General features: G+C 40.2%; 1 protein-coding gene across 1 annotated transcript in view; it reads right to left on the bottom strand.

The window, feature by feature from the left end:
- Positions 1-7,883, bottom strand: part of LOC124148568 (probable caffeine synthase 4) — a 35,435-nt gene extending 27,552 nt beyond the window's left edge. The window contains exon 1 of the mRNA XM_046519715.2: positions 7,663-7,883. The gene's annotated coding sequence lies outside the window, so the exon portion shown is untranslated. The remainder of the gene's footprint in view (positions 1-7,662) is intronic.
- Positions 7,884-14,621: the final 6,738 nt, after the last annotated feature.

Genomic DNA, 14,621 nt, shown 5'->3' with positions numbered 1-14,621 from the left:
CCTCTAGTTAGTACCGTTTTAAGTTTAGGATCCAGTGAAATGCCTAAATACTGCTTTTGCTTACAAAAACAAGAAATCCACTGAACCCGAAACTGACTCACTTAAATTTATACATGCCAACAGCCATGCACGCAAGTAAAAGTTGTTCAGAAGCTGATATATATTCTCCATCAAAATATACCACAAAGACACCACGTAGCAAAAGCAGTTTTAGACAATTACAATTGTTGAACTGCATGACAAGTCTATATAAATAGTTTGGGGGAGAAAATATTCCGTGAGTCCTCGTAGAAAAGTCAGTGTCTTGACTGTGTGTTTTCTTTGATGAGAATGTTTCTCACCGACCTTAGCGTGTAGGGGTGTGATATCCTGGGCAGGAAATGACAGTGTTTTCACTACTCGTCTTTAATTAATTAACGTCTGACTGACTGACTGATATAGAAGATTTAACGTGCGCTTTCCGACTGTAGAGTATTTCGCACACGGGCCTGGCCGGACCATTTAGCGTAATTAACGTGTTGGGCATCCCTAATTAACATTTACTAATTCATGTTAAACCAACACATGATGTTTTCTGGAAGTGGACAATCGCGAATGTCATAGGGCTGACATGACACGTGTTAATAACTGTCCTAGAACTTCTAAAGATACTAAACATTCTTTATATCTAACGACTAGTATTATATCTACCTATATACCACTTTATTGTCCCATATTGCGGTAGTTAAAGAAAGCACAGTGCTCAAAGTGAAGCCCTTTTCACTCCACATTTTCAACATCGTCTCTATCAGAAGTGTTTGGCTTGTCTATAGATATAAACACATTAGATGAAACATCTGTGTGGATTTTGACAGTCCGGGCCAAGTCGGACCCAACACAAGCCAAATGGAAGTATTTATAAAACGACAGGGGGAGGAAATATTCGGGGGGGGGGGGGGGGGGGGGGGGAGATTTTATGTCTTAGGGTGGGGGGAGAGTTTATTTCGAGAGGGGCGGAACTGTACCGGTATAAATTCACCGGGGGGAGATTTTATTCTGGGGGCGAATATATTTCGTGACACCGGCGCTTCTTGATGCACTTCAGCATGAATGGCAGCACATCCAACAGCGTGTTATTAACGACTTGATTGCATCTATGGGTCGTCGGTGTCAAGCGGTAATTGATGCACGTGGTGGGCACAACCGATACTGACATTTTCTGTACCCCTGTGACATTAACTGTATCGTGTACGTGTGTCTGTCTAGGTGACACGATTAATGTTTTGAACATTGTGTACATTGATCTTCAAAGAGTGTTTCAATTATGGTTTCTGTGTCGTATTTTGAAACAGTCGCATTATATATATTACATGGGTCAACTGCAGTATTTGGGTCCCCACTTCGGGGGTTTCCGTAAGGCAACCGCTGCCTTCGGCAGTTTTAGTACGGAAGCTGCCGAAGCTTCGCTTATATATAAGCGCGCACGCGCAAGCGTGCCGAAATCCGTTAGGAGGCATTTTTTAGCCAAAAGGACCCCAAAACATGAGCTCGACGTGAAAAGTATGGTCTAAAACTCCGCCCCTGTGGGGGTCGAGAGTTTTACGATAGAAAGGGAAGCCGAATTATTGTACTGTCAACTTCTTGTTGTTTGTGGGCGGGACATAAATGACGTAAGACGTCACGTGTCTGATCATGTGACTTTCCTTATAGGGACTCGTTACTACGAAAGCAACTTCGCTCATAACTTGTAAATTCATAAACTGTGGCTTGTACAAATAAAACAGAGTCGACTTGGAGTACAGTGAAGACATCTTTGCATAGGTATGGGACGAATGCGGGAATGTATGACAATTATTTTGTTCAAAACATTACCAGAAAAGAAATATTTCAGTTGTTCAATTGATCAGTTTCTAAGTTCACCGGCCGTGTTTACATTTATTAAACTTAGGAAGCAAAATGATCGTTTAAGAAAAAGATGAAAAAGAAGCAGAAAAATAAATCGAACTAGGTCTAGATGGATCCACAGACTTAGGTCCTAGAATCTATATGACAGTCAAAACGAATTCAACGTTTCAAATGATTTGTTTGAATGAGAAAGTATCTATCGATGATCATTTTCCTATGAAAATTCACATGCTTTCATGAATGAAGTTATACCATATTGCGATTTATTTAAAAAAGGGGGATCCTCCCCCTTTACCCCCCGTATTTTTCTTTAAAAATGTCATAAAGGTGGGGTTGTACCTGCCTTGAACCCCGCTGTGTTGTCCGCCCAACAAAATATATTGTTCAAGTAACAGAATGAACTTACCGTCGTGAGATTTATTTGAAAAAGGGGTGTGTAACCCCCCTTTACCCGCCCCTCCATTTTTACTTTGGCAACAATGCAGTTTACCGGGCGCAGCCCGAGCTCTTCCATCCGCTCAATTACCGCGCTATAGCGCCACCGCTGTCTCGTTATACCGTTACCGTGCCTCACGCTCTGGTGACTCTCGCTTCACGATCCAACACCCGTTTTCGGTCTTAGGGAAACTTACACATCTTTACAATCAAACACCCGAAAAAGTGCGCCCGGTAAAGAGCACTACTCCCTTTACTTTAATATTTCGACAAGGGGGGACAAACCACCCTTGCACCCCCCGTGTGTTGTCTGTGTATGAAAATACTGAACTGCAGACAGCGTTCGGTAGAAAAATGGCGGCCAACAAATCCTCTCGCTTCTTCCGTAAATAACGAACTGCGCATGCGTGGAACGTTTTTCATTCGACAACTTCCTAATGTCTGCCTTAGCTAGGAGAGCTCTAGGTCCTAACACTTGGACCATGTTGACGGCATTGTCAAATGAGCTGTATGAAACTGATGACAAATTGTCATTGATGAAATCATTAACTGATGCACCCTGAGGGTGAGATAAATGTTGAATCATTCTGAAGTCACCTGATTCCTTTTTGGGTACTAAGCCTATAGGGGAAATTTTTAGGTTCGATATAGGTGGAAAATTAAAAGGCCCAGCTATCCGACCCAATGTGATTTCTTTCTGTAGCTTATCTTGCATGATCTCAGGATAGTCATAACAAGAGCGCAAATTTTGACAATAGGCAGACTGTCTGGGTCCTGTATACTGTAGCGTGTAACCAAAGGTGAATCCATCAAGAAGTTCTTTTCGGGCTTTTACATCTGGGTAGCTTGCTAATAATTCAGTGAGAGGTTGCAAATTGATGGGAGTTGGCCCTAATTCTGGCAAAATTACCTCCTGTAGGCTTTTTGCTGCCGGTCACCCTGGTTCTGACTCTGAGGTTCTGCAGGTATTTTGCACAACTTGGCAGGGTGAGATTTTCCACAATTGATACATGAATGCATATACTTGCACTGGGTTCTCTTACAATTTCCATCATTGTAGTCGAAACATGGTGGTCTGTTGTAATTGGGTCGCCTTGCAAATGAAGTGCTGGTTGTTGTTGAATATGTTGGTGTTGGTGTTGGCATAGTTGACGGCATGACGAACATAAGCCAGAGCTCAGTGTTTATTTCACCCCAGTTAGTGAGCGGAAACTTCTCCATACGTAGGCGAAACTGACGGTCATATGCTTTCCACCCCAATCCCTTAAATCGTGATGCTGCCATACGAATTATGCTGATGTACTTGAGCAACTGCTGGTATTTTGTGAAAAACTTCTCCAGATATATGCTTGCAAAAATTAGAAAAGCATCTGTCCAGGCTGAGATTGAATCAATACTCTGTAATCCTCGTTTGATAACCTGAACGGCTCCTTGATCATTAATTCCTAGAGGTGTGGGTCCAGATCCCTTCAGTAAAATGCACAATTCAACAAATTCATGCCTCCAAATCCTATCTTTGACACACTGCTGTACGGTTATTCCTAGCGTGTCTTGTGCCATTGTTATGGGTTCTACCCCATCATGTGTGATAGGCTGAATACTCCCCAATGGTTGAATACTGCCGACAGGTTGACCTAATTCAGAAGCGTGTGTAACCAGAATCTGAGAATGCATAGTGGGTGCAGATATATTAGGTCTTTTACCCTGTGTGACGTGTGCTGTAGTGTTTATGCCTACCATGTCTACATTACTATGAAACAAGTCAATTGTAGGAATGTGCTCCCCGTGTCTAATGGTCCCACTGTCAGACGTACTTGGTCCAGGAGCCCCGCTGGGGTTTCCCGCCGTTGGCGCCATGCTGTCTGACGGCCCGACGATAGGCCTAATGTCCTCAGACTGTTTGCTTTGTTTTGCCGTTAGGTCTTCCCGTTCCTCCATACGTCGCCTCTTCCCACCCGCTCCCCTAGTCTTCAAAGTCTTGGAACGAACTGTTACTGGACTACCACCCCTTTTAGTCTTGCGCGGCATGCTAGAATCTTCTAAATATACACAGTAAAAAAAGTGTTGCACCCCCACATTAATACGTTTGATACATCACAACATTTAAAACGCCCGACTCTGGTTTTAATGGTAGGTATTCCTTGGGGATCTGATGTTAAATGTGTAATGTTTTCGGAGGGAAGATGATCACCAAAACGTAGCAATCAGCACGTGAATTGCATGGTGCATGACATTTGCAGATTGCAGTATCTTCTTAAGCTCAACATCGCCTATAAAAGATGTTCTCTGACAGCCCAGTTTATTGTAACCCACAATGCCGGGTAGACGATTGTCAGAAGCAGTCAAGTGGCAGATTATTGGCCTTCATGGAGCAGGTCTTTCGTTCAAGGAGATTGGCAGAAGAACCGGACATCACTACTCAACAATAAGCCGTTTGGTCAGAAAACACGCACAAACTAATGATGTAAGGAATCGCAGACCCTCTGGCAGACCACGTAAGACCACAGTTAGAGATGACAGAGCGTTGTTGAGGGTGGTAAGGCGTCATCCATTTGCTACAAGCACAACCTTGAAACGTCTTTGGCTTCCTCGTCAACAGTTCAGTACCCAGACCGTGAGAAATCGTCTTAAAGCTGCAGGGTTGAAGTCCAGAAGGGTTATCAAGCGACCTAAACTCACAGACAACCACAAACGACTACGTCTAGCCTGGTGTAGACTGAGACAGAACTGGAACTTGAGCTCCTGGAGAAGAGTCCACTGGTCGGACGAAAGCAGGTTCCTTCTGCATGTTGTGGATGGCAGAGTGAGAGTATGGAGGCGTCCTGGAACAGCTTATACTGCAAGAAACATCATGCCAAATGTACCATATGGAGGTGGATCTGTTATGGTCTGGGGATGCTTCTCATTTGATTGTAAGCTTGATTTAGTGACCATACGAGGCAACTTGACAGGGGAGCGCTACATCCAAGAGGTGCTGAATCCAGTTGTGGTGCCCCATTTTGACAATCATCCACTGGCCACCAGACCGATATTCATGGATGACAATGCCAGACCACATCGTTCACGAGCTGTGACCCAGGTTATCCACAACAATGCTCTGACGCAGATTCCATGGCCAGCAATGAGTCCAGATCTGAATCCTCTGGAACATGTATGGGACATTTTGGGACGCCTGATTTATCGTCGGGACCCTCCTCCACAGAACTTGCGTGAATTGGAAGCAGCATTACACGAGGAGTGGCAGCAGCTGCCCATGGAGCGATTCCAACGTCTGGTGAGGAGTATGAGACGAAGACTTCAAGCTGTGATCCAAGTGCTTGGTGGAAGTTCTCGATATTGACTTACTGTGTTCGTAAAATCTCCATATGACATTCTTACCCTATTGGATGAATTTGGTCACTAAAAATTATTGAGATGTCACCATACTTAATGCGTCTTCGTTGTTCGTTCATTTTTCGTAAAAGTTCAGCATGAGATTATTACATGCCATAAGGTCATGGAATACCCCATTTAAGTTCATTGTATAGACAATACACTGGTTTGTTGGTATACACGAAATCCTGGTTATAATATTAATTCGGTTATCTTTACACCCTTTCAAAACACCCCTCCATGAAAAAGTATAGGGGGTGCAACACTTTTTTTACTGTGTATAGTTCTCTCTCAATTTGAAACGTGTTGCTTGATCGGCTGTTGGTTCGGAAAGGCCGAAACTATGAAAACTGGCATGCTCGCAGAATTGCGATTGCGCAACTTACATAATTACCTCCCTTTGACCGCAGACTTGATACTGAATGATGGAACAGCAAATAGCTATGTTTGCTGCAAAGCTATAAATGAATTTTATTTTATACATGTATAATAAAATTAATTATCAACAAAAGTACTAAGATGACAAAGGTGAAAACTTAACATTGGAATTGACTGTTGTCTTCCCTTTGTATGTTTCCATCTTTTACATTTTTTGTTGTTTCATACAGGTATATCTACGAGTTCTCAGTTTCATGGAGCTTATTCACCTGGTGAAGGAGTAAGTATATACTCCGGAACCTTGTGATCCTCGTAATACAGAATTTGACACCCTTAAATTCTCTTCCCTAACACAGAGCATGTAGAACATTCCTTGGTGTTTGTAAAAAATGCTTCTCACCACGGCTGTCCCAGGTGATATGGGTTTGTTAAACCCTCAGTAAAAGGTTTATAATGAGTCTCGAATGACTTTGGTGTACACTTGGAAGGACATCTGACTTATTTCGAAAACCCATTCCTGGTCTAAAACGAAAGGTAAATCTTGGGAAAGTGAGAGATTTGAACTGAACTCGATTCTTTACTCCCTTGATAAGCCCTCAACCTGGGTGGATTTTAATCCAAATAACTATGCACCTGAACGGAGTGGATTATAACAACTGGTTTCAACGTGGTCAGTCACAGCCAAAGCTCAGTACATATAAGCTTTTTAAATCAATTTTATGAGCACGTTACTAGCGTAGTATTTAGCCTTTTTTTCGCTGTGGTTCTCTTAAACTAGAAATAGAAACGGGCAGGTACAGAAATCACCTACTCCTTTGACAGAAAAAAATGGAACATTCTGTATTAATTATGTCGAAGGCGAAAAGCATTTTTTTCTACAATGTCCATTTTATAATAACATTCTCCTCAATGAATTACCCAGTATATTTAATAATCCTGCTCTTGTCAAAAATAAACAGATGCAAAATCATAATATTAATGCAAAATGCCGGAGCTATCGCCGACTAAGGCAAAATGTGTTAAAATGTGTTAAAATATATGCACGGCGAAACGTTTTTTAAACGTTGTGCAACCAAGTTAATTTTACCAAATTTCTATTTTCTTACACTTACTGTGCATGTTATAGTTATTTAAATGAATTTACATGAATGTGTAAAGTGTCGACCTATATTGGCCTTTCATAAAGATATACACATGTTATTATGATGTATGTAAGTCATGTACTTTTATGTGTGACACTTCATTCATTCTTTCATGTAAACTGTGGCATTTGTGATTTTAATGTATATTCAAATGGAGAGACCATTTTTGGTAGTAATGTTACTCATTAATTAATGTTACACTTTCATATACATGTAGACCGTCTGGATTCCTAATGCGGCGAAATCCAAATTAGTACTACTACAATAATTACAACTACAACTACTTCTTTTACTTCGGCGACTACAACAACATGTTATTACAACAACGACAACATATACTTCACACAATGGCAATCAACAACAAGAACTACTAGTAATACTACAACAACAAAAATCGCTACTAGTTAATGTCTAGAGCTACGACTTCTCCTGCTACAACTACGATACTCACCAATACTACTCCTCTATGTAGAGAGTCAACTTGTAACGTCAGTATGCTTTTACGCAATGCGATGAACCACAGCCAGTGTTCGTTATATTCAGATTGTTCCTGGCCATATTCAAATGTGGACATTTCGACCTCACATAAGTACCACCACTCACAATCACAGACGTACTGTAAGGTCAGCTGGTATGTGAGATATACGACTGTGGTGTTAAAACTGGTTGGTGTTATCACTGCACAACATATAAACAGTGAGTGTTAGAAGACACAAATAATAAACAGATTGGAATACACTGGTCTCTCCGCTTTTAGGACCTTTTTGAATGCTGTAACATTGCAATGCAAACATGCTACATATCAAAGAGTGAAAATGCACAAGAACGTCAATGAGCACTCCTTTGTGAACACATATAATGCTGGTGTCATTGCAGGTCGTGAGACACGAGTTGACTGAAAATCAAATCAGCTCGGAATACCTTATGCCTTTCAAAAGGCAGCGATTTAATGGTTAAAATTAAATTTCTATTTGACTGTGGTGTCTTTTAAAAGATATTCGAAATTGTTTGTCCAATGTGAATAGCCCCTCAATTTAGTCTGCATGCCGAAAATCACTCTCCACAAGACTGTATGACAAGAGGGACGAGTTTGACTTTCCAACAGTTAACTTTACCTGTATGTCCGCTTCACAACTTTTGAGGAACACTCGAGCATGCTCTTTCTTCGAAGATTTCTAAGAGCGTCTCACGACTCTTGCTCCGAAGTTGTTTGATCAAGGCTACAACCCCAAAAGCCTCGGGAAAGCTTTCAAAGGGTTTTATGATAGACATGCGGAGGACATTTTCAGATTTAACGCATCACTGACAAAATGATGTGCAATGCGATTCCTTATTTTGACTTCTACCATATGTTCCCGTGTTCTATTCAGGTGAACAGTTGAATTGCCTTTGCATGTCTTTCTGACGGGCGTTTGTTTGTTTGTTGTTAAGCGCCTCACTCAGTAATATTACAGCTATATGACGGTGGACCAGACAATCCAGTCATTCTTTTCTCATACCATCGATATATCCCATACACAATGATATACCCCATACGTATGATGTATGGGCATATCAATATTTATTAGGTATATCAATGGTCATGGGGTTTATTCATATATATGGGGTTCATCAATGGATGTGGGATATGTTAATGCTATGGGAAATATCAATTATATGGGTATATCAGTTGTTATGGGATATATCAAAGGGTATGGGATATGACAGTGTGTATAGGGTATCCAAGAGGGTATTGAGTAAGAGGGTTCAAACTGGATATCTTTTGATAAAGTATGATGGGAATTAGTAAATTGAGTTTTGGTTTATGTTGTGCAACGTTACAAACCTATCACGGCGGTTCATGTCAAAGTGTTTCCATTAACCATTGCTTTTAGACATGCTTGTCAACGTTTACAAACAAACGGTACTAAACAATGAGAAATCCTTTGGAAACTATCAACAGGAGGGGAAATGTGAAAGCTAGGGATTTGATAAATGTTTAGTTTATGTTCTATTTTCCAGTATTCTATCGATCACGGTTGCTAGGTAATCACATGTACCAGTTTTCTTGGAAGCAGATAAGACAGTGTAGACAGTACGTTAACTACCTAGATAAGACACACAGGGCACAAGGGTACCACCTGCATCAAAGATAAATGTGAAATGAGACCTTATTCAGTTTTCATTTTCTGATATTCATTTTCTGATTCAAGCTTGAGAGTGAACGTCTTACTAGTATCCTGTGTAGAAGGGCAAAATACAGATGACTGTTTTAAATGGCACACGTCCACAGTTCCTGCTTGGAACCAGTTACACACTACAGTAACATACGGATTTACACAGCATGCACACCGGTTTTAACGTTTCCTCCTCCAAAAGCGAAAAAAATGTAAAGTTAGTTCTTAAGTATTACGCTGATTAAAGGGTATAACATCCTTCAAAGCATAAAACCTAAACTTCGCTTGATTGATGGTGCACGGTAGGCCTTTATGGCAAAACACCTTTGTATTCGTTGTGCCTTTATACCCACGGCATGAGGTACATCAGACACTCAGCTTCTTTATTCCGGTGATATCATGCATATGCAGCTTGTCGTCTTTTTACTGGATGTTTTTGAAGTTCGCGATGTGAAGCACTCATACCTCCTCGGGACATGATCATGAACCATCATCATTTGTGCCAGTAATTACTTATGACGATAGCATTAACGTAAAAGTGAACAAGCTGACACGGCGCTCGGCACAAAGGACTTAAATCAAGGCTTGGCTGGCTCATCGTCAGTATGATATGTCAGAGTAGGGTATCCATGTTAAAATGTAGCATGGTATCTCATGGCTAGCATTATAAAACAGTCATAAGTTAGCACACACACGTGCATGCACGTCGCTGTATAAGTTCATAAACACCACACTAAACCCCACTTCACCAACATCCTTCCCAACCCTCCTCATACTGTATAATAGCTGAACAGGAACCCCCTGTATTGTTAGGAGCTTAATTCCAATTTATATATAAGTGTAAACTTCGAGATAGCCATGTCGTCTGGCGTAGGGTTATCCGCTGAACTGGAACTCCGATCACCTAATGCAGGTCTGAACTGGAAACAGGGTTTCATCAGCTCATTGTGTAATTGTTGGTATATTGTTTAAACATTATTAGCTGTACGTTGCCAATGTTTTTATTCCTTACCCTCCTGGCTAACTGCCTTGGGACACGGTTTCAGTACAAATAGTTGGTATATCAGATGGCCTTTCAAATATGGGGTCAGTGCAACATTCGTTTGAGCCACCGACTGTTATACTTGACTGCAAGAGTCCATGGTCGCAGTGAGGAGTCCATCTGTTGTAGATTTGAAGAACAGAGGAAGAGACAGTGATACAGAGTGTTGCAACACGCCGTGGTGCTATGGGGATGTCATTTTTTCAAAAGAGCCTCCTTTTCATACATCGCTCTCAACAATATTCCAGCCATATAAGGGGCGGCCGGGTAGCCTAGTGGTTAAAGCGTTCGCTCGTCACGCCGAAGACTCGGATTCCGTTCCCGTCATGGGTACTATGTGTGAAGCCCATTTCTGGTGTCCCCCGCCGTGATATTGCTGGAATATTGCTAAAAGCGGCGTAAAACCATGCTCACTCACTCACTCACTCCAGCCATATAACGGAGATGGAGGCTAGAACACCAGAAACAGAACACGTGCCTTCGGCATAATGGCCCTGTAACACTTGGTTACCATCCCTCATTATTTCAAACATGATTTCAGTTCTGTACTAGTGTATCAAATAATTATTATATGTCATTCTGTTAACGACAGAACAGAACAGAACTTTATTTACGCTCAGGCCGGGATCCTCGGCATATGAGGTACAAATTTGCAAAAAGTAAATTCATAAGATGGCGGGGTGGTTTACATGGAAGATTTTACAGTTTTCATAATGATATTACAGAATGTAAGAGTTTTTTTAATAACATTTACGTTTTTACAATTAAAACGTTCTTTAAATTAAAACATATTTGGGTTTTTAGCATATGAAATTGGAACATATATTTTCCGTTGGGGTTTAAAAAAAAGGACAAACAAAAATATAACGGAATTCATCACCAACATCGCTGATGTCGCAGAGTTTACACGTTCGTTCATTGACAGGGATTTTGTGCCACCTACTTAGTTCAATAGGTAAATGGTGGCATGAGGTTCTAAGTAAAGGGACTTTTACAGCCAACGAGAAAGGGATAACTAATAAATACTTTTCAAGGACGAGTTCAGTCTTAAATATGTTAACGACTTATTGCACCAACGTTTTGATACGTTAGGCACTGCAACACTTCAGTTGGGATCACGAATAACACCCAGAAACCTGTTCATTGTTTTGCAAAGCAGTCTGCATGACCCGTTACAATGGATGAGTTTCGTCCTCTACTTGACAAGTGCTATTACAATGTAATCCAAACTAAACCTGGCAACGTGTGTTTTGACGCATCAGTGAACAAAATAATGTCAGATGCAATTCCCTATTTCAACTTGTATCCTTATGTTCAAATGTTTGTCAAGGTGAACACTTTACTTTGCTTGTGTTTGTGAGGGGTGTCACTGATGGGGACAGGATAAGCTTACCTTTTCACCCGATATCATCACAATTTGATAGTGACTCACAAACACGCGCTCTTGATATGGTCGAAAACGTATAAGGGTTATATGGTAGTGTATTATATTGTTTAACTATGATTGTGTTACATTGCTTTGTTTGAGATTCGGTTGACGCTCATTGCATTGTATTTGTTCAGTGATTAGTCGTCAGGAATGAAGTGTCATTTAATCTAAGCAGTCGTCAGGAAGCTACTATAATTAGTACCAGTGTGCTGTGTAAACTTCCGGTTACCGCGGACGGTGATAGAAAGTTGTGGAAACTTCTTTAATGTTTTCGTGCCGATGAGCTGGTGGGTGCTATAACCACTGCTATAACCACTGCTATCACCACTGCTATCACCACTGTATCTGTGTATATGATACTGATCACTGCCATCATATTATATATAACCATTGAATATAGTTCCTCGACTCTATTGTTTACTGCCATTGTAATTGCTGCGCAGTAATTTCTACAGATTTCTGGGTTAACATAATGTTTCAATTTGTGAATCGACACGTTACCAAAAATGGGGGCAGTTTGAAATGTCACAAATTATCTATCAAATTTATTTGGTAAACATCAACATTACCGTCTAATATTATGTGCAGCCAACAAACACTATGGTGTTTAGTGTAGAGGAATCTGTTAGCCAACCTTCGATGGAACTGGTCTCTATGCTCCAAAAGTCTGAACTAGTCGCATTGGTCAAACATTAAAAACTTAACATCGGATCGGGTATGCTTGAGGCCGATGTCAAGACAAGTTTGATAACATACCTAGTTGAGGAAGAAATTTTGGATGATGATGCTTTGGCTTTGATTGAAGAAAAAATGATGTTTTGGCTTTGAAGAAATTGGAATATTGTACTCCTCCATTGTTTACTGTACATTGAAATTGTTGTGCGGTATTTTTGTAAACTAAGTGTTTTTTGTAATACATTTGTTAATTGTATACCATTTGTTGTTTGTTTGTTGGTTTTACACTAGGTTCTTTTTCTTACAGATTTCATTGTTAACATATTGTTCCAATTTGGGAATCGACTCGTAACATAATGAACTCAATGATCATGAGATGGTTAGGAATAAAGTAATGGTTTTTGGCGCTTTTAGTATACAACATGTTGATATTGTTCTGGGCTGTTAACCATTCGTTCCGGTGTGGGAATCACAATCACTAAATAAGGACTCGGGCCTGCAAAAGTCATTACAACAACATCGCATATCCCATAGTATTCTGTGGGGAAGAGGTAGGAGATATGCGTGTACGTCCTGTTTTGATGCAATGATTTTGAACGCGACGTTAAACCACATGACAACTCACCACCTCACTCTGATTACCCAGAGACTCTTTGTTTAAATATATTTATTGTATGAATGTAAGATTAAGCAAAAGGGACACATTTAAGGGATCTTCTCTATTGTGATACAATAAATCTGTTGCAATATGTACAAAAGTTGCCTACATAGTGCCTAAATACACACATACAATTAACATAAAGTACAGTGAAGTGTAGATAAAGTGACGCAACAAGGAATAGATGTAATGATTTGGAGGTCGTTGCTTGAACAGTAAATATTTTAGATTCTTTAGTATAATCTTATAATACAACACTGACAGCCATGTGCTGCTTCCCACATTTAGTTCTAATCTAACTTGTTCAAATAGTTATAGCATCTATTTTAAACAGTGCGCTGATTACAATGTCTGAAGTTGATAACAGGTCGTGGTGCTTAGTCCTTTTGAAAATAAAAAATTACACAAATTGACATTCACACATATATGGAGGAAACAGATTGTAAAAAATTAATCCCTGTCCCACTGAAACAAAGACACATCTCACAAAGAGATTCACAATATTATCGTTTGACAAGAAGGTGAGAGTGATCATTGTTCCTCAAATGAAAAAAAAACAAGAATATTTGATACAGAGAATATTTGATACAATCTTTTAAGCAAAATACCCGGACCAAAAAGGTATCAATAGTCATCGACCTTCTGTCTTGAAACAATCGTCTTTCTTGAATGTATTAATATACTCTCATGGCTGAAATCGAATTGAGACAAAGGGACAAAAAGATGAATGTATCATTAATGTTATTTATGAATCATATATATACAATTATATATTAAATAAATTAGTCCTAATCCCCAATTAATTGAGCAACAGCAAATATTGTGCAACAACGTAAGACAAATGTAATCAGTGAAATGGCCCACGATAGACAATCTCATTAAAATAAGATCTTAGTTGTCGCTATCGCTAAACAAAGAACTGAGGACATCCCTTTACGGGTCACGTCAGAACAACCTTTCGCGAACTTTGACTGACCATTGAAATGACTAACAAGAAGTCAATATTAGCCAATTAGAAAGCAGCTAACTCGAGCTTTACGGCACTCGTTTCAACCTGATGATTTCCATTTCAAACTACGCTTGAACAATATGTTGACACAGTTCTCGATTAAAATTTGGAAAACTGAAAAAACGGACATCCGGTTATGTCTAATAGATGGTTGAGATTGTATGGCAGAGCTTCCCACGTACTGTGCAACGCCTCCTCCGTTCAAACGCTTATACACGGGAAGCGAGAGATAGGCGATACTTTTGACGGAATCAGTCGTACGGACCGTAAATGTCGTTCGGAATACCCCATGTTAACGTTTTCGAGGTTGCATGATTAGAAAACACATCCCGACTGTCATTATCATAATCTGATAAGCGAAGTTTTGATTGGTCGGATGAAAGGTCGTTCTGACGTGACCCGTAATGGGATGTCCTCAGATCTTTGTTTAGCGATAGCGAG

The sequence above is a fragment of the Haliotis rufescens genome, unplaced genomic scaffold, assembly GCF_023055435.1.
Source record: "Haliotis rufescens isolate VD_foot unplaced genomic scaffold, xgHalRufe1.0.p SCAF_9, whole genome shotgun sequence".
NCBI lineage: Eukaryota > Metazoa > Mollusca > Gastropoda > Lepetellida > Haliotidae > Haliotis > Haliotis rufescens.
The sequence above is the reverse complement of the archived record's forward strand: the minus strand, read 5'-3'. Positions and strand labels throughout refer to the sequence as shown.